The sequence below is a fragment of the Pristiophorus japonicus genome, chromosome 15 (assembly GCF_044704955.1).
Source record: "Pristiophorus japonicus isolate sPriJap1 chromosome 15, sPriJap1.hap1, whole genome shotgun sequence".
NCBI classification, from domain to species: Eukaryota; Metazoa; Chordata; class Chondrichthyes; family Pristiophoridae; genus Pristiophorus; species Pristiophorus japonicus.
In genome coordinates, this window is record NC_091991.1 from 66,982,647 (window position 1) to 67,003,868 (window position 21,222).

Below are 21,222 nucleotides of genomic sequence, written 5' to 3' on the forward strand. Positions count from 1 at the left end.
GGGGAGAGCCGTGGTGTCGTGATGACGTCATCGGGGTGGTGACTCTGCTCCGCACCCAGCTTCCACCCCTCAGTTGCTGCCACGCCGCGTTCCGCCCCTCAACTGTTGTCATCACCCCCATTAAGACCGACTTCCGGATCCAAGCAAAAAAGAGCAGAATTTTGCTCTCAAGAGGCGACCTGAGCCACAGCTGCTGTAAAAAACATTCAAATGCGGTGCGCGCGCCCGTTTTGGGGCAGGGCAATTTTGACCCTTCGGACCCCGACCAAACTCAAATAATTGGGATTTTTTTGTTGTTTCTTTTCCCACTTACAAGTCAGGGGTATGGGACTACCAGTGATTTAAAAATACCTAATTATTTCATGCATTACCCATTTTATTAAATGAAATATCCTTGTTAGTCTACAATAATAATGCCTAGATGTTGGAGTGCAATGGAGGATTGTACAAATGGTTTTTATTGTGGTCATCATTGTGAGGGACGTTGAGGAATAAAACACTTTTGGCGATCAATGTCACCAAAGAATAAAGCTGCTTCTCACCTGCCCTAACAATGTGTCCTTATCTTTCATTGCACCAGTGTGACCTTTTTATATAATTTCTCTCACTCCCCATTCTTGATCAATTTAGTGCCAATTGATGCCAAATTATGAATGGATTTGTGCCGTGTTTCCATGTCCACCAGGATATGCACTGGCACTGTCTGAACATATACTGCTTAAGATCCCTACAGTCATCATAGAGTGTTTAGCGGGGCTTCTAACTACGCTGAAAGGTAGTTGTTGATGTTTGGAAGAAAGGTAGCTGTAACAAGAAGGTCTGTTGACCATTTAATCTTACGTTGAAAATGAGACTGGTCATGCAGCTAAATAGTTGGAGCTGAATTATACTAATATGGAGAAGCACTGTTGAGAGAACCTTTAAAAGGATCCCATGACATATTTGCAACCATTTAGTCTGATTCACCCAGGCAATATATTTTTCTTCAAGATTTTCTTGCAAGGAAGTTGCAACTATTGTTGACAATAGGAAATGTTGATCAGGGTAAATGTAAAGGTTTATATAAATATAAATAAGAAGGAGGGAGCTTAAATGGCATTATACCAATGCATGGATTATCAGGAATAAAATATTAGAATTAGGGACAGAGGAAGCGCGAGAACATATTGATCTTATTGGTATTTGAAAAATGTAGCACACAATGGACAATTGATGGAAAGTGCAGAATACTTTGCACAGGCTCATCAACCTAGGTGAAGTGGCATTTCTAGCTGTATTGTTTATGGAAATCAACACCAAAAGGCTGATAAATACAACAGTGGATGTGAAATTTCAGAGGCAATTTAGCTAGAAATTAACTGCCAGCTCCTATCAATCACCAACTCAAGGTGAACAGCTAGTCAGTATGGTTTGCAGGGTTTTTGGGGCTCCATAGTACTGGGACCTTCGTACAACAATAGCAATACTTATGCTGGCTGTCCTTCATTATCTTATAAAAATACTGACCATTTCAAAGAGAGCCCAGATTTGATTAACTGAATGGAAATGAAATTCTGACGATTGCTTTTAAAGTGTTTTATTTTGATTCAATAATGAATTCAAGTACCATATTGATTACAACCATCAGGCCAAATGGTTCTTAGAAACTTCCACTTTTCAGATACAAGCAAAAGTAATCAGTGTCTCAGCAAAGGAACATGCTTATTAATAAGGTGTTCATTAACTAATAAGTACTATGGGCCCAAGTTTCCACATGATTTGCGCCTGATTTTTAGGAGCAACTGGTGGAGAACGGACTATCTTAGAATCGCAATTCTCCACATTTTTTTTTCTGCAGTTCTAGTCAGGTAGAACAGTTCTACTTTGGAACAGAATTTTTTCTTCAAAAGGGGGCGTGTCCGGCCACTGACGCCTGATTTGAAAGTTTCCACAGTGAAAACATACTCCAAACTAAAGTAGAATGGAGCAAGTGAAGATTTTTGTAGAACTGAAAAAACCTGTTCTACACATTAAAAAATCAGGCGCAGGTTACAAATTTGGCGTCCAGAACGAGGTGCGGAAGGGAAGTCATTAAATTCTACAATAAGTCCTTATTTATACTTATACAAATATTATACAAATAAATCCAACCTGAATAAATATTTATAAGCAAAGAAAAAAGATTAAATAAACCATCTTCCTACCTGTGTGAAAGTGCTTGAGGCATAGAGAATGCTGCAGTCAGCCTGAGGCGCCCGTTCTTTCCCGCGGGGGGGGGGGGGGGGAGGCGCCCATTCTTCCCCGCGGGGGGGGGAGGGGAGAGGAGGCGCCCGTTCTTTCCCGCGGGGGGGGGGGGGAGGCGCCCATTCTTCCCCGCGGGGGGGGGGGGGGAGGGGAGAGGAGGCGCCCGTTCTTTCCCGCGGGGGGGGGGGCGGAGGCGCCCATTCTTCCCCGCGGGGGGGGGGGGGGGAGAGGAGGCGCCCGTTCTTCCCGCGGAGGGGGGGAAGGAGACAGTGAGAAGGCTGCAAGAAGCCTCAGTGCTGATGTGCTGATGGCAATGTGCTTTTATTAAAAAAATTTTCAAAAATTAAACAGCTACAAAGAACTACAAAAATGGCCGAGTGCCAATGTTTTTTTCACACTGAGCATACGCGAACACTCCAACGCGCACGTGCAGCGTTGCCGGCAGGAAAAAAACTAATTTAAATAGTACCCGCCCCCTCCCACTTACAAAATCGGCGCGAGTGTAGGCTCCGCCCCCCCTGGGCGCCGCGCCAGGCAGACATGGAGCTGCAGAACGCTCCAGAATCGCGAGGTTTTTTTAGGCACTGTTTTAGGCGCGAAAAACGGGCGCCCAGCTCGGCGCCCGTTTTTTATCGTGTGGAAACTTGGGCCCTATATATGGGAACAGAGAAACGTGAAGTGGAAGAATCCATGGGGACTCTCATATGTTAATCAATATGAATCAATGTATTTCTTAATTGAGCCTGACAAATGTCTCCATGAATGGCTGAGCTGCCAATTGCGAAGCTTCTGGCCTACAGCCAGTGACAGCCGACAGGAGCGGAGGAAAGAATGTAGCACTTCCTTCCAAGCACTCAGTCTTCACCAACGCCTTTGAGTAAAAGGTCACTTCAGCAATATCTATTTGTTGAAGGATAATCACAACACAATCTACTTTTCTCTCTTTCAAAGTTGCAGTGGCCAATGACCAGAAAAAGACACTTAAGGGTTTTATGTTTTCTGTACTTCTTTTCACTTTCACCATTAAACTCACTGGAAGGGAACCTACAAATAGCCCATGAAAATACATTCTCAATTCATTTGATGAAAATAAAATATATCTTCTGCCAATTTATTAATAACTATAGCATTATTATTTATTTTTATTACCTACCTTAAGCAGAATTGTGCTGAGGAATGTTTCAGAAGGGAGATTTTACTTTGCATATTCTGGTTGAACCCTATTATATCTGTCTCACTTTATCAATCTTGAGCTATTGCCATTTTATAATATGTTTTTTTTTCCACCCATCAGTCTCATTTCAGGCACGTCACAAACTGTGCTAACTCTTTCACCATTGGGTCATCCTTTTACTCCTGTGAGTTCAAAACAATAAAAGTGTCTAGCAGCAGCATAAAGAGCTTCTTCAAATGATTCCTACATTGGGCTCAAAATAGGAGTTGATCTGTTTTTTTTGGAGCAACTTGATTTTTCGGGAGTATCTTAAAAATCCCTATTTTGCACATTCAATTTGTGCAGTGTAAGTGAGTTAGTTAGGATTATTTTAGTTTAGTTTAGTTTATTTCAAAAAGGGACGTTACCAGCCACCTACGCCCGTTTTGGCCATTTAGGCCACTTTGGACAGCTAATAGTTATTCCAAACTAACTTAGGCCAGCGTATGTGACCACTTGTGGCCGAACAGAAACCCTTGCAGAGAGTTAAGAAATCAGCGCAGGTAGGTACATCGGAGGCCAGCAGAACTTAATGACTTGATAAAAGAATGTAAATAGGATCAAACAGCTATACAGGACATCATATGACAAACTTTCCAATGTTAATTTACAACAGAAGCATTCATGGAAGCTTAAACTACAAAATAAAAGAAGTAAAGAGACAAAACATATTTACATAATTTTTCAAAATATCCAAATAAAAAATAGAAGTACCTCCTGCTCGTAATTCTCCCAGCCGCCTAAGTTCACCCACCATCAGCCCGCCCCTTACAAATAACCCTACCTCCCTGGGTCGGGGATCAGAACAGCACCTGGGGTCAGAGAACGGATATGTCTGGGGATCAGATCTTCCCTAGAGGTCGGGGATCGGACTGCCTGCGGAATTGGAACCCCCCTACCCCCATGGGACCGGTGATGGAACCCACCCTGCAGTTCAGAATTCCTTCCCCCGACCCCCCCATGGGATCAAAACTCCACCCCGCCACCCCTGCACCCCCCCCCAACCCCGCCCCCCCAGGCTTGGGCCCTACACCAACCTGCTTGTTGTTGCCTTCTAGCCCGGGAAGGCAGTGGGTCGGCCTGTGCGCAGGCCACTCGGCCCGGGATAGGGGCGGGATGCATCGGGTCCCACGCTGCAGCACGCACACAGAGGCTGGAGGCAGGAGTTACTGCGCATGCGAGCACACTCCAATGCGCATGTGGAGAGCTACCAGAACTGTTTCTGGCGCAGGGCCCTAGCTCCGCCCCCCAATCGACTGGCCACACCGCGCCAAGCCCCGGGAGAGGCAACACAGCGGCCAGAATCGGGGGACATTTTATTGGCACCCTTTTCAGCCCATAAAGTCGCCGCATTTTTGGTGAGTGTGCCGATTAAAGGGTTGGGCCAATTTTGAGCCCATTAGGTGGAGAATTATTTAAATAGTTATTTAAAACAGCTGATCAAGTGAACATAGGAGATTGAAAGGACAGTTTGAACATTCTCAACCCAGAAAAATACCAGTACAGCCTAAATCATCAGTCAGGGACTGAAAACACACATGTAAACAGAATAATCTTCAATGTACGTATAGAATACAGCACCAGTACATGAGACAGACGCCAAGCAATAGGAAAGTTTATGTAAAGACATACACTTTATACAGTTTCTGCTCCTCATTTAAGGTGCTAAACAAATAGGAGCTGCTCCATCCTCTGACCAGTTGCATGATTTTCTAATAGCAAAAGGCACGGTAAACATTCAACATTTCCAGTTCGAGACATTGAAACATGTACGAAACTACACACATCAAACCACCCCAGACACATAGGAATCACTTTAGCTGATGTGTACATTTCTCCATCCTCTATCCACTCAGGTCTACTGTTAGCCTATTTAAAAAACAACTCAAAACACACAACATTCAGTTTGATCGGAAACAACTGTGATTCCCAAAGTTCAGAGTAACATCTTTTCATATTCAATTCATGCACCCAGTGATATGGAATAAGTTGAATGCATCAATGAAGTGTGACTTTCCATATAGAAAAAAAATTAGAGACACCTTATTTTTCGACAATTATACTGTGAATATCACTGAATAAATTGCCTGAACTGGAAGTGTTGCAAAGGCAAATAGGCAATACCGCTATCTGGTCCCTATCACATCCATTCTCTGAATAAAATAATGTATTTTACAATTTATATTAAATGAATACTCTATTTTGTATTTAATTTATGCTATAACTAATTTAGCAATGTTTGAAGCTGTTAATAGGAAAAGCTCCACATTCCCTAATACATAGGGCTTGAAATTCAGTTGGAGGGTTCTTAAGGCGCTGATGTCGGATGGTCACTAAATTTAGCACCGGAAAATGGTTATCAACGCGAGTCACAAAATTCAGTGGTTGGGCCCTGACAGTGGAGTGGTGCGCTAAGGGAAGCGTTCCACACCTATCTTAGGACGCTAGGCCGGGTAAGCAACTGAATATCCCTTGCTAAAGAGCTGGCTTCATAGAGCACTAAGACAGGCCTCTCTGCAAAAAAAAATCGGAACAAAAGAGACGAAAAAGATTCCCTATACAATACTCACCCCAAATAAAGCTAAATTGCAAAAAAAAAAACTATCAATGACACTTACCTCATGCAGTCATTCCTTCCCTTGGCGCCCCAGGACAGCTCTGCACACCAGCTTTCTCTGGCGGTGCCACTACGGGGCACTACGGGTGCAGCGCAAACCAAATATTGCACCTGTGTCGATACTGGGAACGTTGCACACCGCGCTATGCTCCCGGACAATACTCCTCAGCGCCGTGGGTATCGGCACACTGAATTTTCCGAACGCCGCTAATGCCGGCGCTCATGGCTGCAAACACTTTAGTGCCCCTTAACGCCCCTGCAACCAAATTTTTCCCTCTTAGATTCTTTACCTTGCTGACCGCAAGGATATAAGTTTTGGTCTTCAATGTGATGTGGGCCTCATGCAATCACCTGCATTCTTGCTTAGGTTCAGCTTTCTTAAACGGCATGCTCAGCACCTTCTTGGTTTTAAAATTGTAAATATTAATAGTTTACTCACACACAAAATCCATTACCACGATATCTGAACCATCTGCTGATGTGGGTGGGAACATCATGCTCTTAGCAAGGCTTTATTTTCACCACCAGAATGGAGCACTGCTGCTGCTCCATCTACTGTGCATTCTGGGAAGGATGACATCACTACCACCAATTTACAGTCTTTTATGCTAAACAACTTTGCAGCTCATTGAAAATAAAACTTTTATATGTGTAGCACGACCAGAAAGAAAAAGCTATTCACAGTGATGTCATCTTGCCCAGACTGTAGGAGGATGACATGATTTGTAAACTAGCAGATGGATGGATTTATTCACAAATCAGGAACACCTGTTCAAACCGTTTGACACAATACTTGTTTGAGAGTGTTAGTCAAATCCAATATTCCTTTTTTTTATTTTAACAGGATAAATTCCTCTTCAAAGCACTGTAGCATTAAGCTTTCCATTCCATAAGAATCTGAAATAAGCAACATACTGATGTTCAGCCTTTCATATACTGAATGGAATGTAATTAAACAAATCGTAACCAGCTCATGATATTAACATGTTCTGCTTTGCTTCATGGCACTTCTCCAACATGAAATTCGAAGAGCTGTAAACTTTCATTTGCTCTGTAGTATACTGACCGCACATACTTCTCTCAGGAAACGTTATCGTGAAGTGAAAGAGACAATTATTATTTCATTATTCTGGATTTTTAAAACTCCATCTCCATGTGCGGTATGTTTTCCATTTTAGGATCTTTAAATTCTTGAATTAGTCTTTGAGAGATTGTGGCAGCAGCTCAAAGCTCGAAGCATCGAAAGCAAGAGGAGAGGGACGACCACACAAAACGGAACCTGTGTCAAATTGTTAAATGACTGCAGTTCTAGATCTATGAGTTTGGGGGATGGCATTGATCTAAGTGCATTTATATAGAAGACAGTGCAAATTCTGAGGTGCTCTCAGCCCAATAATGGCACAGTTCTAGCGACAGGGAACGGGTGGAACCCAAACTTTCTAGGTTGTTGCCCCTTCGACAACTATAGAGGTAATTACAATTGGGAGAGAGGAGTGGCAGGTGCTTGTTCTGTCCACTCCCCTTGTGTCCCATCACTGATTTGGGGTGTGTCTGGGTTCATTCCCAAGTTGCCCCAAGAATCCTGCCAGTTGCACACGATAGGCCCAGTGGGACCCAGGCCTGTTGAAGGTTTGAATCTATTGCTACTGTAATGTATGCATCTGGGAGTATGCTCGCAGGTTGTAGAGCTGTTGCACCCAGGCCGCCTGTAATTTCTGCGGTCTAGAGGAGTCTGTGTTCCATGTCTACGTTGAATGTGCGAGGTTGCAGCCCCTCTTCCAATATTTGAAAGGGCTGCTCCTCAAATTATGATTGCACTTCAGTCCCACGCTCCTGATCCTTGGGCACCCTGTGCGGAGGGGAGCGGGCTGGTCGGAGGGCCTCCTCGTGGGCCTGCTCCTGCGCATGGCCAAGGTGGCCATTAACCGGTCCAGGCAGCGAGCGGTCGAGGGGGTCGTTCAGCCCACCTGACTGCCTCTCTTCTGTGGTTACATCTGAGCCAGGGTGTCCCTGGAGATGGAGCACGCGGTGTCCACTGGTACGCTCGTGGCCTTCTGCGAGAGGTGAGCGCCGGAGGGACTGGAGTGCATCATCACCCCCGACAACCAAATTTTAATTTGAATTAAGTTACTGTCAAAAGTTTAATTTGTTTAATGTGTCAGTTTTGGTGCCCACCTCCCCACCCCCTCTTTAATCAGGGGGCACTTGATTTATATTTGATTTACAAATGCAACCAAAAATAACTGTAGAGCTGTTGCATTGTGAGTGGCACAGCCAGTGATATGATGTTCAGAAGACTCAATAAAACCTCAGTCAGTTGGGTCTAGGTCTTCCACGATGAGGTATGCAGTTGTGAGCCTAGTGGATGAATTGGTAATGTGTAAGGTGATTGTTAAACCTTTGTTAATAAACCACCTAGTTCTTAATAGCAATGTGCTGCTATGAATTCTTAAGCAAAGAACCCATGAAGCAAATACATTACAACTACCAAGGTCTACCGTTCAGAAAACAAAGATAAAACAACAGTACACCCTTATCTTTCTTCAAAGTGACCTCTAGTCTCCTTTGTCTCCCCCTCCCCATCCTCAGGGTGGCAGATGCGCCACACATTGCGTGGATAACTGTTGTACCAATACAGGTGCAGCCACCCTCTCCTATTATTCAAATGACTAGTGGGTGTCAGCTCTGTGCGTTACAACAAGAAAGGAGGCAAACACTATCTTAGTGTGTATAGCCTGAGAGATACAGCATAAGTCCCAAATAGTAATACAAGTGGTGATTTTTAATTTGGCGGCCTTGGGGTCGGGCGGCATGAGGAGTCCTCACACTGCCTGCCCAAAGTCACTGGTGAGAGACCAGAGACATTTTACAGTAGGGTCTTATTTCATTCTCAGCAGTGAGCTGCAAGCACAGCACCAGTGCTCAGGTGAAGATTTGAACCTAACCCACCTGATGGAATTCGGATCGTATACCTGTGTTAAACCCCACCCGATTTATGCTCTATTGAAGTCAAATCGGGCTTTAAATCTGCATCTCTCAAGCTGTATACATTAATACCCTTTAAAGCCATTGTCCAGCCATTAAAAAGGATCCTTTGATCTGCTATTTGTTTCCGTAGACTGATTATCCATCCTTTTGTGAAAAGAGCATAGCTTTCATTTTAAACCTGGTATTCAAACCAAAATCCAAATTAAATACAGAAATGTGTCATACACAGAATTCAATATCAGTATTACTCAGAAACCTTTTGTCGAGGGCCACAATCTCAACCAACATCTCACTCAAAGACCATGGAGTAATGGAATGTAGATCTACACCTCGGATTGCCCACACAATCTTGCTTTCAATCATGCCATGAAGCGCAGGCAGCGGAAAGAGCGTGCGGCAAACCAGTCCCATCCACCCCTCCCCTCTATCTGTCCCAACTGTGACAGAGTCTGTGGCTCTCGTATTGGACTGTTCAGACACCAAAGAACTCACTTCAGGAATGGAAGCAAGTCTTCCTCGATCCCGAGGGACTGCCTATGATGATGATGATAAGGGCAGTAGGCAAGTGAAAGCTGGGAACTTCCCTGCAGGGAAAAGAAATAAAAAATGATGGCTCCAAATTTCCTCGGGGATTCTGTCAATTCCCACCATAACTATGGGAAGAGTCCAATGAAACCCACTGGAAAATAGCAGAAGCCCAGTTCTATTGAGCCTCCACCCTTTCCAGTATTTTCAAGCAGTGGTGTAAGGGGCAGAACCTTTACTTGCCAGGCACGGACTGCCTATGTCAGGCATTCCTACTTCCCCAGTTCATTTGGAACATAGCACAACACTGGAGATTTATAAACCCATTAGAAGAGATACACTGGCTTCCAGATGGGTGGAACTGGGGCCCATTTAGTTTGGGGGGTGGGGGGGGGGGCTGGGGGGAGCCAAATCAGGGAAGTGGTCTAGACCACAAAGACTGGAATTCATTTTTACAAAAAAAACATGATCCTTTTGCACAAACTACTTGGAGATTCCGTGGGATCTGGGTAGAGCCTAAACAATGACACCGCCATCCCCCCACCCTTCGTCGCCCCGAAAGGGAGCTGGTTGCCACATCTCGTGGCTGCATGGGGCAGATGGACTTTAGAGATACACCCATAGTGGCATGTTCACCCGTTGGTCCCATGCAAATGAGGTGATCCCCCACTGAACCCGCAAACTCCAAAGAGGTCAGTGCTGGACGGCAGAGATGGGCACAATCCCTGTGTAATTGTTAGGATCATGGCCCGTGGATTTTCAGTGTCCATACAACCAATAGTTCTGTTTTATTAGGCCCCTCTCAATCGTTGTATAGAAGGTGAGCATTTCCTTGCCACATTTTGTTGGACAGCAAGAAAAAGAGAGTTTCCAGCACTGAAAGCCAGCTGTCCTCAGTTGGACAAGATGTGAACAGAGGCTGAGGAGCACATGGAGCATGAGATTTGATGAAAGCCATAGGTGTAGACTGAGTGGCCCACACAATGGCTCTCAGACTCCCACATGGTGAGTACCATTGTCTATTCTGAGATCTGTAATATTTCACTGAAATGCATTCAATTATTGATTTTCAAGACCAATTGTCGACACACTCTGCAAAGTAACACTGATCAACTGCTTAAATCCAACCATTTTTCTTATTTTTATTGGTGAAGTAACTTGGGATAATTCTTTATATTAAAGGTCCTGTATAAAAGCAGGCTGTTGTGAAATAATTTAATAAATGATTGAACTGGTATTAAGAAAGAACTTGCATTTATACAGTGCCTTTCATGTCCTCAAGTTGGACCAAAGTCCTTTCGAGCCAATGAAGTACTTTTGAAGGGTAGTCACTGTTGTAATGTAGGAAACGTGGCAGCCACATTATGCACTGCAAGATCCCACAAATAGCAATGAGATAATGACCAGATAATCTGTTTTATTGACATTATTTGAGGGATAAATATTGGCCAGGACACCGGGGAGAACTCCCCCATCTCTGTAGTGCAGATTCCCAGGAAGCGGCTAAAGTGGCGTGCGACCCATTATGCTAATGGCTGCTTCACCACTGGGTTGACCAGACGAAGTGCCACCCACTGCAGTTCCAGCAACACAACAGCTTGCCAGGAATTTCTAGTCCGTTATCTTCAGCACGCCAGTGCTGTCCAATGTTGATATGTTCTTACTATACAGTATAAATGCACACGAGGCCCATACTTAAGAGAAGGTCACACTGTGACCAGTTACCTTTATTACCAAGACCTCAAGTGATGAAGATGGTTGGAGCTTCCCCTTTTATACCTTAAAGTCCAGGTTAGGAGTGTCTCCCACAAGTTCACTCCCTAGTGGTCAATGTTCTCAAGGTGTACAACTTAGGTCAGCTTATACATGGGTTACATAAGAACATAAGAACATAAGAATTAGGAACAGGAGTAGGCCATCTAGCCCCTCGAGCCTGCTCCGCCATTCAACAAGATCATGGCTGATCTGGCCGTGGACTCAGCTCCACTTACCCGCCCGCTCCCCGTAACTCTTAATTCCCTTATTGGTTACAATGATAGTTGAATACATGACATCACCTCCCCCCCCAAAGTCTTATTGGGATCACAGGTTGAGTCTCTCTGGTGGTTTACGCTCCCTTGTAGAGCGCCTGAGTTGGGGCTCCGGTTGTTGGGCGCTGGCCTGAGTGTCTGCTGTTTGCGGTGCCTCAGGCCTGTCCAGACTGCCCACAGTGATTGGGCTCTCCTCCACTTGGTTCCGGTGTTCGGTCACCTGTGGTGGAGTAAACTCTACGCCGTGTTCGTCCTCTGCTTCTTCTATGGGGTTGCTGAACCTCCTTTTAGTTTGATTCACGTGTTTGCAGCAGATTTGTCCATTGGTAAGTTTAACTACCAAAACCCTATTCCCCTCTTTGGCAATCACAGTGCCTGCAAGCAATTTGGGCCCTGCAGCGTAATTAAGGACAAAAACAGGGTCATTGGCATCAATACATCGCGCCCTCGCATTCCTGTCATGGTGACTGACTCCTGCTCTCAACAATTTCTTTCATAGTAGGGTGTATAAAGGATAACCTGGTTTTGAGTGTCCTTTTCATTAGCAGCTCTGCGGGTGGAACCCCTGTGAGCGAGTGTGGTCGGGATCGTGATAAACGGCATTGTAGGGAACCCCCTTGGATTCTGAGCAAACCCTGTTTGATTATCTGCACTGCTCGTTCCGCCTGGCCGTTTGAGGCCGGTTTGAACGGTGCTGTTCTGACATGGTTGCTTCCATTGCCTGCCATGAAGTCCTGGAATTGAGTGCTTGTGAAGCACGGGCCATTGTCGCTGACCAAGATATCCGGTAGACCATGGGCGGCGAACATTGCCCGTAGACTTTCTACTGTGGTAGAGGATGTGCTTGAATTAAGAATGTCACACTCGATCCATTTGGAGTAGGTATCTACTACAACCAAAAACATTTTTCCCATGAAAGGACCTGCATAGTCCACATGGATGTGTGACCATGGCTTGGCGGGCCAGGACCAGGGGCTAAGGGGGGCTTCCCTGGGTGCGTTGCCCAGCTGAGCACACGTGTTGCACCTGCGAACACAAAGTTCCAGGTCTGCATCTATCCCTGGTCACCAAACGTGTGACCTGGCAATTGCTTTCATCATGACAATGCCCGGGTGCTCATTGTGAAGTTCTCTGATAAACACCTCCACTGCCCATCTGGGGCATGACGACTCGGTTTCCCCACAGTAGGCAATCGGCCAGAATCGAGAGTTCATCCTTGCGCCTATGAAATGGTTTAAATTCTTCTAGGCATGCCCCGTACGTGGCTGCCCAGTCCCTACTCAGGACACATTTCTTAACTATTTCTCCAGACTTTAATCTGACGGGCTGTCACAGGCGAGCCTTCGCTTTCGAAAGCTTCAACAGCCATGACCATCTCAGCATTATGCTCAGTTGCCCCCTCAGTGGTGGCTAGTGGGAGCCTGCTGAGTGCATCGGCGCAGTTTCCAGTGCCCGGTCTGTGCCGAATTGTGTCATCATAGGCGACTAATGTAAGTGCCCACCTCTGTATGCGGGCCGATGCATTCGCATTTATGGCCTTGTTGTCAGCCAAAAGGGACGTTAGGGGTTTGTGATCTGTCTCCAGCTCAAATTTCCTGCCAAACGGGTACTGGTACATTTTTTTTACTGCATATACACATGCAAGCGCTTCCTTTTCTACCATCCCGTAGCCCCTTTCTGCCTGGGACAGACTTCTGGAGGCATAAGCTACCGGCTGTAACTGACCATTGGCATTCACATGCTGCAACACACCCAACCCCATAGGACGACGCATCACACGTTAAAACTAGTTTCTTACACGGGTCATATAACGTTAACAGTTTGTTGGAGCATAACAAATTGCGTGCTCTATCAAAAGCCTTTTCCTGGCTGTCCCCCCACACTCAATCGCGACCTTTGCGTAGGAGCACGTGTAGCGACTCTAACAGCGTGCTCAATTTGGGAAGAAAGTGACCAAAATAGTTCAGGAGCCCCAGGAACGAACGCAGCTCCGTCGTGTTACGGGGTCTGGGTGCTCTCTGGATTGCTTCCATTTTGGACGCAGTAGGTCTGATCCCGTCTGCATCTATCCTCCTCCCCAGGAATTCTACCCCTGGAGCTAAGAAGATGCACTTCGCCTTTTTCAGTCACAGCCCTACCCGATCCTGTCTGCGTAGCACCTCCTCCAGGTTGTGGAGGTGTTCTTCAGTATCGCGATCCGTGATGAGGATATCGTCTTGAAAAACCACCGTCCTTGTAATCGACTTGAGGAGGATTTCCATATTTCGCTGAAAGTTCGCGGCGGCCGAACGAATCCCGAACGGACATCTGTTATACTCAAACAACGCCTTGTGTGTCGTGATGGTGGTCAGCTTCTTCGACTCACTCACCAGCTCCTGGGTCATGTAAGCTGAGGTCAGGTCCAATTTTGAAAAAAGTTTGACACCGGATAGCATCGCAAAGAGGTCCTCTGCTCTCGGTAGCAGGTACTGGTCTTGGAGTGACACCCGATTGGTGGTGACCTTGTAATCGCCACATATCCTGACTTACCCATCTGCCTTGAGCACCAGCATGATCGGGCTCGCCCAGTCACTGAATTCGACTGGCGTGATGATGCCTTCCCTCAGCAGGCGGTCCAATTCGCATTCTATCTTTTCCCGCATCACGTACGGCACCGCTCTGGCCTTGTGGTGTACTGGCCTGGCGTCCGGGTTTATGTGAATCACTACCTTGGCCCCCATGAAAGTGCCGATGCCGGGTTGAAATAATGAGTCAAATTTGTCCAGGATCTGTGAGCATGATACTCACTCCACAAAAGAAATTGCATTGACATCGACCCATTTCCAGTTCATGACAGCAAGCCAACTCCTCCCTAGTATAATGGAACCGTTCCCCGGGACAATCCAGAGTGGCAACCTGTTCTCCGAATCTTTGTGGGTCACAACTACCGTGGCGCTGCCTAGCACCGGAATGATCTCCTTTGTATATGTCCGTAGCAGTGCATCAATCGGCAAGAATTTTGGCCTCCTGGCCTTGGACACCCACAACTTTTCGAACTGTTTGCTACTCATCAGGGACTGGCTGGCCCCCGTGTCTAGCTCCATTAATACTGGAATGCCATTGAGGAGCACTTTCATCATTATCAGTGGCGTCCTGGTATATGAACTGTATATATGTTCCACATGAACTCGCTGAACTTCAGCTTCCAGCGATTTCCCCCAGTATTGATTTGGCCTCGTAGGGCTTACATCGGACCCGTCCTCCTCGTACATCAACCTGGCTGCAGGCTTCCTGCACATATGCGCCAAGTGACTGCTGACGTTGCAGTTTCTGCAGGTATATTGCTGATACCTGAAAGCTCTGGCTGGGTGTTTGCCTCCACACCTCCAGAATGAGCTGGAGGCCCCGTTGTTGGAAACAAAAGGTCCATTACCAGTCGATCGTTTCTGACTGTCTCTGTAACTGTCCTTAAGTGCACCATTAACAGGTGTTGATGGCCCCATTACTGGCCGCATTTTCCATTGCGATGGCATGAATCGCCGTTCAGCTAGCCATTGGCTCTGTTGAATTCCCCTTTTGACTGCATGCTGGGGCATGTCTGATTGCCCTTGTCTGCCTAGAGAACTGTGTGCCACGTTAACAATGTTGACTCCCTGGTCATTTGCCGCATTTGAGCCAAGATTTTTTTATACATCATTCTGGTCTCTTCCTCCCCTGAGATAAATGTCTGGGCTATCAGAGCCGCCGCTTCCAAGGTCAAGTCTTTGGTCTCAGTCAGTTTCCTGAAAACCCCAGTGTGCCCGATGCCCTCAATAAAAAAGTCTCGCAGCATCTCCGCTCTGCATGCCTCTGGGAAGTTACATAGGCTCGCCAGTCGCCGGAGATCTGCCACGAAGTCTGGAACGCTTTGACATTCCCGCCGCCGGTGCGTGTAAAACCGGTGTCTCGCCATGTGCATGCTGCTCGCCGGTTTAAGGTGTTCCCCGATCAACTTACTGAGCTTTTCGACCGTCTTGTCTGCCGGCTTCTCTGGCGCTAGAAGGTCCTTCATCAGGGAGTACGTTCTGGATCCACAAATCGTCAGGAGATGAGCCCTGCGTTTGTCGGCCAAATCCTGTCCCAACCATTCCTTAGTGACAAAACTTTGCTGTATTCTCTCAATAAAGTCATCCCAATCATCACCAACACAGTACCTCTCTTCTGTGCTGCTAGTGGCCATGCTCGTGTGGTTTAAATCCCAGTTTCTCGCCAATGATATGTCCTTACTATACAGTATAAATGCACACAAGGCCCATACTTGAGAGAAGGTCATTCTGTGACCAGTTACCTTTATTACCAAGACCTCAAGTGATGAAGATGAGTGGAGCTTCCCCTTTTATACCTGGAAGGCAGGTTAGGAGTGTCTCCCACAAGTTCACCCCTAGTCGTCAATGTTCGCAAGGTGTACATTTTAGGTCAGCTTATACATGGGTTACAAAGATAGTTGAATACACGACAAATGTACTGTGTATCCTCCCTCAATATCCTTTCTTAAATGATGTCTGATTTGATACAAGGGGGAGACCAAATAGCAGTGAATTACAAGGCAGCGTAATCCCAGAGGTCAGATGATGTCAAACTGTGTGTTTGTCAGCTGTACAGCGAGATTGGATTTCTGCCTGTAATTTACTGATGGCCATCTAGCATCACTTATATATAGTGGATGATAAATCATTTTTTTTAATGACTAGTATTAATGTAACCAGTTTGATGTGATCTTCACTGAGCTCCCAGATGTGACTTTCAATGATGTAGATCCTCACAAGATGCTAGTAAAACAAAAACAAAAAAAAATCACTGTACTTACATACAACAATGTTACTCAATCTATTTCCCTGATGAATAACACGCTCGTCTAAATAAAATGAATCTCTAACATATCGAAATCTTAATTAGTGTCCTTCCTTAACTACCAAACAGAAGTTGACAGCAGGCAATTAAATATGAAATACTAAACACAAAGTGAATCCTCTGTGATGCAAGGGATGTGGAAATGAGTTAAATGAAAGACAAACTGTCTTGAATCTCTCAAAATAAAACACAGGACTCCCAATCGCTGCTTCTATTGTTGGAATGGTTTCCCTACTGTTTGAAATCTTCGGAGAGTTGCTGCTGTCTCTGATTACCCAACCCCTCCCCATGAGAGAGAAAGAGAGAGAGAGACTGAAAGCATGATGAATTGATTGCACAGTGCACACAAGCAGAATATTTGCAATCTTATCCTTATCATCTCAGTCAGGAAGCATCATGATTTCATCTCACAATATCAGCCAGTTCTGCATGTATGTGATTGCCTGCAGATTTTGATTAAAAAAAACAAAAAGATCTATTGTCACTGATCAATAACATAAGCAAACAACAAAGGAAGAGTCACAGGCAAGGGGGGCATTGTCAGGTGAGGCCGTGGACTAGCTGCTATGCGGTGACAGATTGCCAAGAAAGGAGAGCCAGACTTAAACAACTGCACTTGAAAGAGAGTGCAGTGACTCTGAGCTGAGGGAAGCCCGAAATCCAGAATGAACGTTGCAGCCGGTTGCTTTTGACTAACCTCCGACCCCACCATTGATGCCAGCATAGTCTGTGTCAGGTTGGGCTCGCTAATGACAACAGCGAGCATCTGAGCTCAGCTGTAAGGGCTGTCCGCTGGCTTTTGTATTGCCTTTCATCTGGATGTGGACTAGAATGGATTAACAAGACCACTGGGGAGAACGCAGCCAATTAAAATAGAAACATTAAAACATATTTCAAAGATTTACTGAGATTACATTTCAGACCGCAATAAAGCTACAGCCCTGACTAGAACCAGCCAACTGCAAACAGGTACAGAAATGTTCTTTGTTTTTATTCAAGCTTTTTTTGTTTTACTGTGCTGTAAAATCTGTTCCTCCGCTAACTGCTAGAGATTGTTGCCATGGTGATTTGTGTGTAGTTATTGGGTGCCAAAGTTTATCCAAGTAAGATACAGCAGCTATCAGTAATGTATACAAGGCACATGCAATTTTACTCGGACTTTGCCAACAGTCGAGGGAAAAAAGACGGCGGAGCTCTGGATCATTTACTATCACAATCTACAATCTGTGCCTGGGTGAATTTATATTGTAGCCGGAATCAAACAACTATTACACCTATTTGGTGACTTCCCTCGACCAGTGCTGTTCGCCGTGTCTGATCTTTGCAAGCGCTGCCTGATGTGATGCACAAATTGGAGGAATCGGTGTTTCCTACCTTACAGTATGTTTAAAATCAGTCTGTAGTTTCCAAAAAATATCTGTCGGTCTCTGTGGTGATGCTAATGTAACTGGGATGGAGTGACCTTTACTTGCATTGTTTTTTTATTCAGAGGCTTCTATTAACTTCATTACAATTCCATTTGAAATATAATTAGAATAAATGAAAGACATAAGAGGAATAGGACAAAATACAAATGCATTGCTATTGGAGAAGAGCGGGGAAGACCCAGGATCTCTTGTGTGTCGGTATATACATAACGATGTTCAGTCTAAATAAGAAGCAGACAGAAGGATCAAACTGTTTAACCTGGGGGAGGGGGGGGGGAGGTTGATATTTTATTAACATCAGCTATTTTAGTGCCCATTTTTGGTCACCAAAGTGGTGCCAGATTTGAAGCTTTATACCATGGATTTAATACTTCGAATCTTTGGTGTCTGACAGAATGTGGGCACACTGCGCAGACAGTGACACAGTGGGAGAATATCCTGTCTTGTTTTAAATGATTCTCTATACTATCCACTTAATGGAAAGTTTGATCATGCTCTTGAAAAATAAATATTTAATAGAAACTCATGTAGGATCTCCTCCAGGTCACATCTGGCGACCTGCAAGCTATTTTCCATGCTGAGGCTGGCTGATCCTTAACAAACTCTTATTATGGAGTGCATTGAGTAGGGAGGAGGATATTAACAGCTGCTCTCATGGAAACTGTCTAATTATTCCCTTTCATTGCAGAAAGTTCAGGCTCATTGTTAGTCCTGAGGTCTGGTAGTCGAAGTAAATAATTGAGGACTTCCAGAGTATAATAGTTTAAGTGATACCCATGTTTTTACATGTGACTAAACATTCAAAGCTCCTGCCACAGACTACAGCTTAATGAAATAACACAGGTGAGTGGGGAAGCAGATTAAAGATTAGATGCGTAGCAGGAAGAGGTTTTGAAATCCTAAAACAGTACCACTTGTAGATCCGAGCAGCCAGTAAAACCAAAAAGCCACTATTGTTTTTTTAAAGATGTTGCGCACATGTTATCCTTCACTTGGAAAGTTCCTGATCAAATCACTAATGCTGCAAAATATATGGCAACTTGTGATACTAAAAGGCAAGTGTTTATTATCTAATGGCAAACAATTCAAATGTTTGCTAAACATTTGTTACGGCATTATTGTATTTATGTTTTTGTGTCAATTAATACTTTGTTTTTCAGTTTTCAGTTTTAAAGATCAAAGTGAATGTAAATCTCACATTTGTAATATCTAGCAGTGTTTAAATTTTATTCAATACAGCTAACCTGTAGCCATTATAGTAGTACTGGACGACCCCTGCAACTCTGAGCGAAGGTTTTTACAAAATGTCTTCCTTAAATCCGTAAGCTGCAACCAAACAATGAGGTCATTAGTTTACAATGAACAAAAACAGATTAGTCCTTGATAGCTATGACAGATTAAATAGCATTCAGTAATAAGCGCATATTGCAGCCTAGAGCTCAGAGATGTATTTTCTGCTTTTAGTAATTCATAGTACAAGCTGGTGAAAACTAACAATTCACTCACGTTTAGCACTGTAAGGCTCAGATGTGTTTGAATCTGAATTCCTCTCTTGCAGCACGCAAAGGGTAAACAATAATGGTTCAGTTATCTAATACAACAAGATTTGTATCTGCCTCAGTGCACATATCAGATAAAAATAAAAGAAAGTCATTCACATTCAGTTTAATCCACTCCACAACCAGTATTTTATTTGTATCTTCTTGGCTGTTGCACATATCGCCTGTAAACAAGTAGGTTATGTGACTGCTGCAATAGATCGACCTATATCTGGGACAACAACAAGCTGTGTTGGTAATGGAGAAGCAGTGGCTAACTTTTCTCCAATGGGTACATTGCCTATAACAGTGTACATTGCCTGTGCAAATGGTGGAACACTCCTGCATCATAAGCATGTGATCCTGATATCAGGGTCACTCATTGTGGGCATGTATGTTATTTGCAGCAACTTTTACAATTGAAAAATCCAAGTGATGGGCTAAGACCTCGGCCAGGAATTTCCTCGGAGCTGCTATAAATTTGTCAGAAGCATGCCGGAAACCCCATTTATGTGTGTAAGCAGGATTTGCCCCACACTTCCTGGCAGAGCGGGAGCATCTCCGAAGAATCTCTGGGCCCCAGAAATGAAGAGAGTGGGACTGAAGATGAGATCAATCAAGAAGTCGTGTTGGATGGCACCAAACTTGGTTTTAAAAACCTGTAGATAATAACACAAAGAAAAGAGTGAGGGAGGTAAGCAGTATCACAGTTTTGGCATCTTGAGAAAGAGTGGGGAGATGAACCTTAATTCCAACATGGAGAGGTAGGGGAAATCAGGAAAAGTGAGATCGATGGTTTCTCCGGAGCTTAGCACAAATTACACAAGAATTGTAATAAGAATGACCATAACAGTATTGATAAGATACAGGCAAGAAATGTAGACACAGAGGTTGTGTGTTTGAAGTGAGAGAAGGTTTATCAATATGATAAGTTTTTCTTCTATCTTGTTCAGGAGTATGAGGAGCTTCCCTGCATATGGAAGCAATATTCAACTCAGGTGTATTGTTTTGGCATTTACCTATAATGCCTGAACTGAATTTTGTTAATTCATAATATTTCTATAATAATATTAAGGTTCAGTATTCCGTCTCATCAATAGCCAACAGCTGGAAGCTAGGCTGGATACTTTATTGTATTGGAATGCTAATTCGTAGACAAAGGAGGATCGTTGTGTATAATCTCAAGCACTTCATGGTATTCTGACGAAATAGTTCCCTAGTGACTCTTAAATTGACAGCTTTGTAATTACTTATTTATGGCAGTTTTTGTAGCTTTGCAACCATGGAAAAACTGCAGTACATTGGTCAGCTGAAATAGCTAGTCACTGCCAAGCATCTTATTCCTTCAGAAATGATTGTTTTCAATCAAAGTTGCTGGCGAGCTATTTTGGTTTAATTGAATGATGAGAGATATATTGTTTGCCCACCATTTTAGGGATGGAGCCCTCCGTGGCCATACCCTATCTTAAGGGGCTGTCTCCTTCTCTCTTTATAGCAAGAAGGGAAAATAACTGTGGCATGAAAGAGAACAAAGTTTCTTAGAGACAGTTTTAGTGATGTGCTTACACACACTGACACTGGATATACATAGCACTACATAGCAACACCCTCATGTCACATGCTATCTACATACACAATTGGAAATAGTACAAAACTGGTAACTCATCTAAACAGTGTCCAAAGTAAATTATCCCACATTTCTATCTTTTCTGTTCCATACTTTAGAACAAAATTTGACTGAGATTTGAAACTCCGGACAAAGTAGCTGTCTGTTTTTCCTTTTACTGTACTA

The 21,222-nt window shown here is 44.4% G+C and overlaps 1 protein-coding gene across 1 annotated transcript in view; it reads left to right on the forward strand.

Moving 5' to 3' along the window:
* Window positions 1-17,386: 17,386 nt before the first annotated feature.
* Window positions 17,387-21,222, forward strand: part of LOC139280832 (protein shisa-like-1) — a 195,458-nt gene continuing 191,622 nt past the window's right edge. The window contains exon 1 of the mRNA XM_070900564.1: window positions 17,387-17,434. The gene's annotated coding sequence lies outside the window, so the exon portion shown is untranslated. The remainder of the gene's footprint in view (window positions 17,435-21,222) is intronic.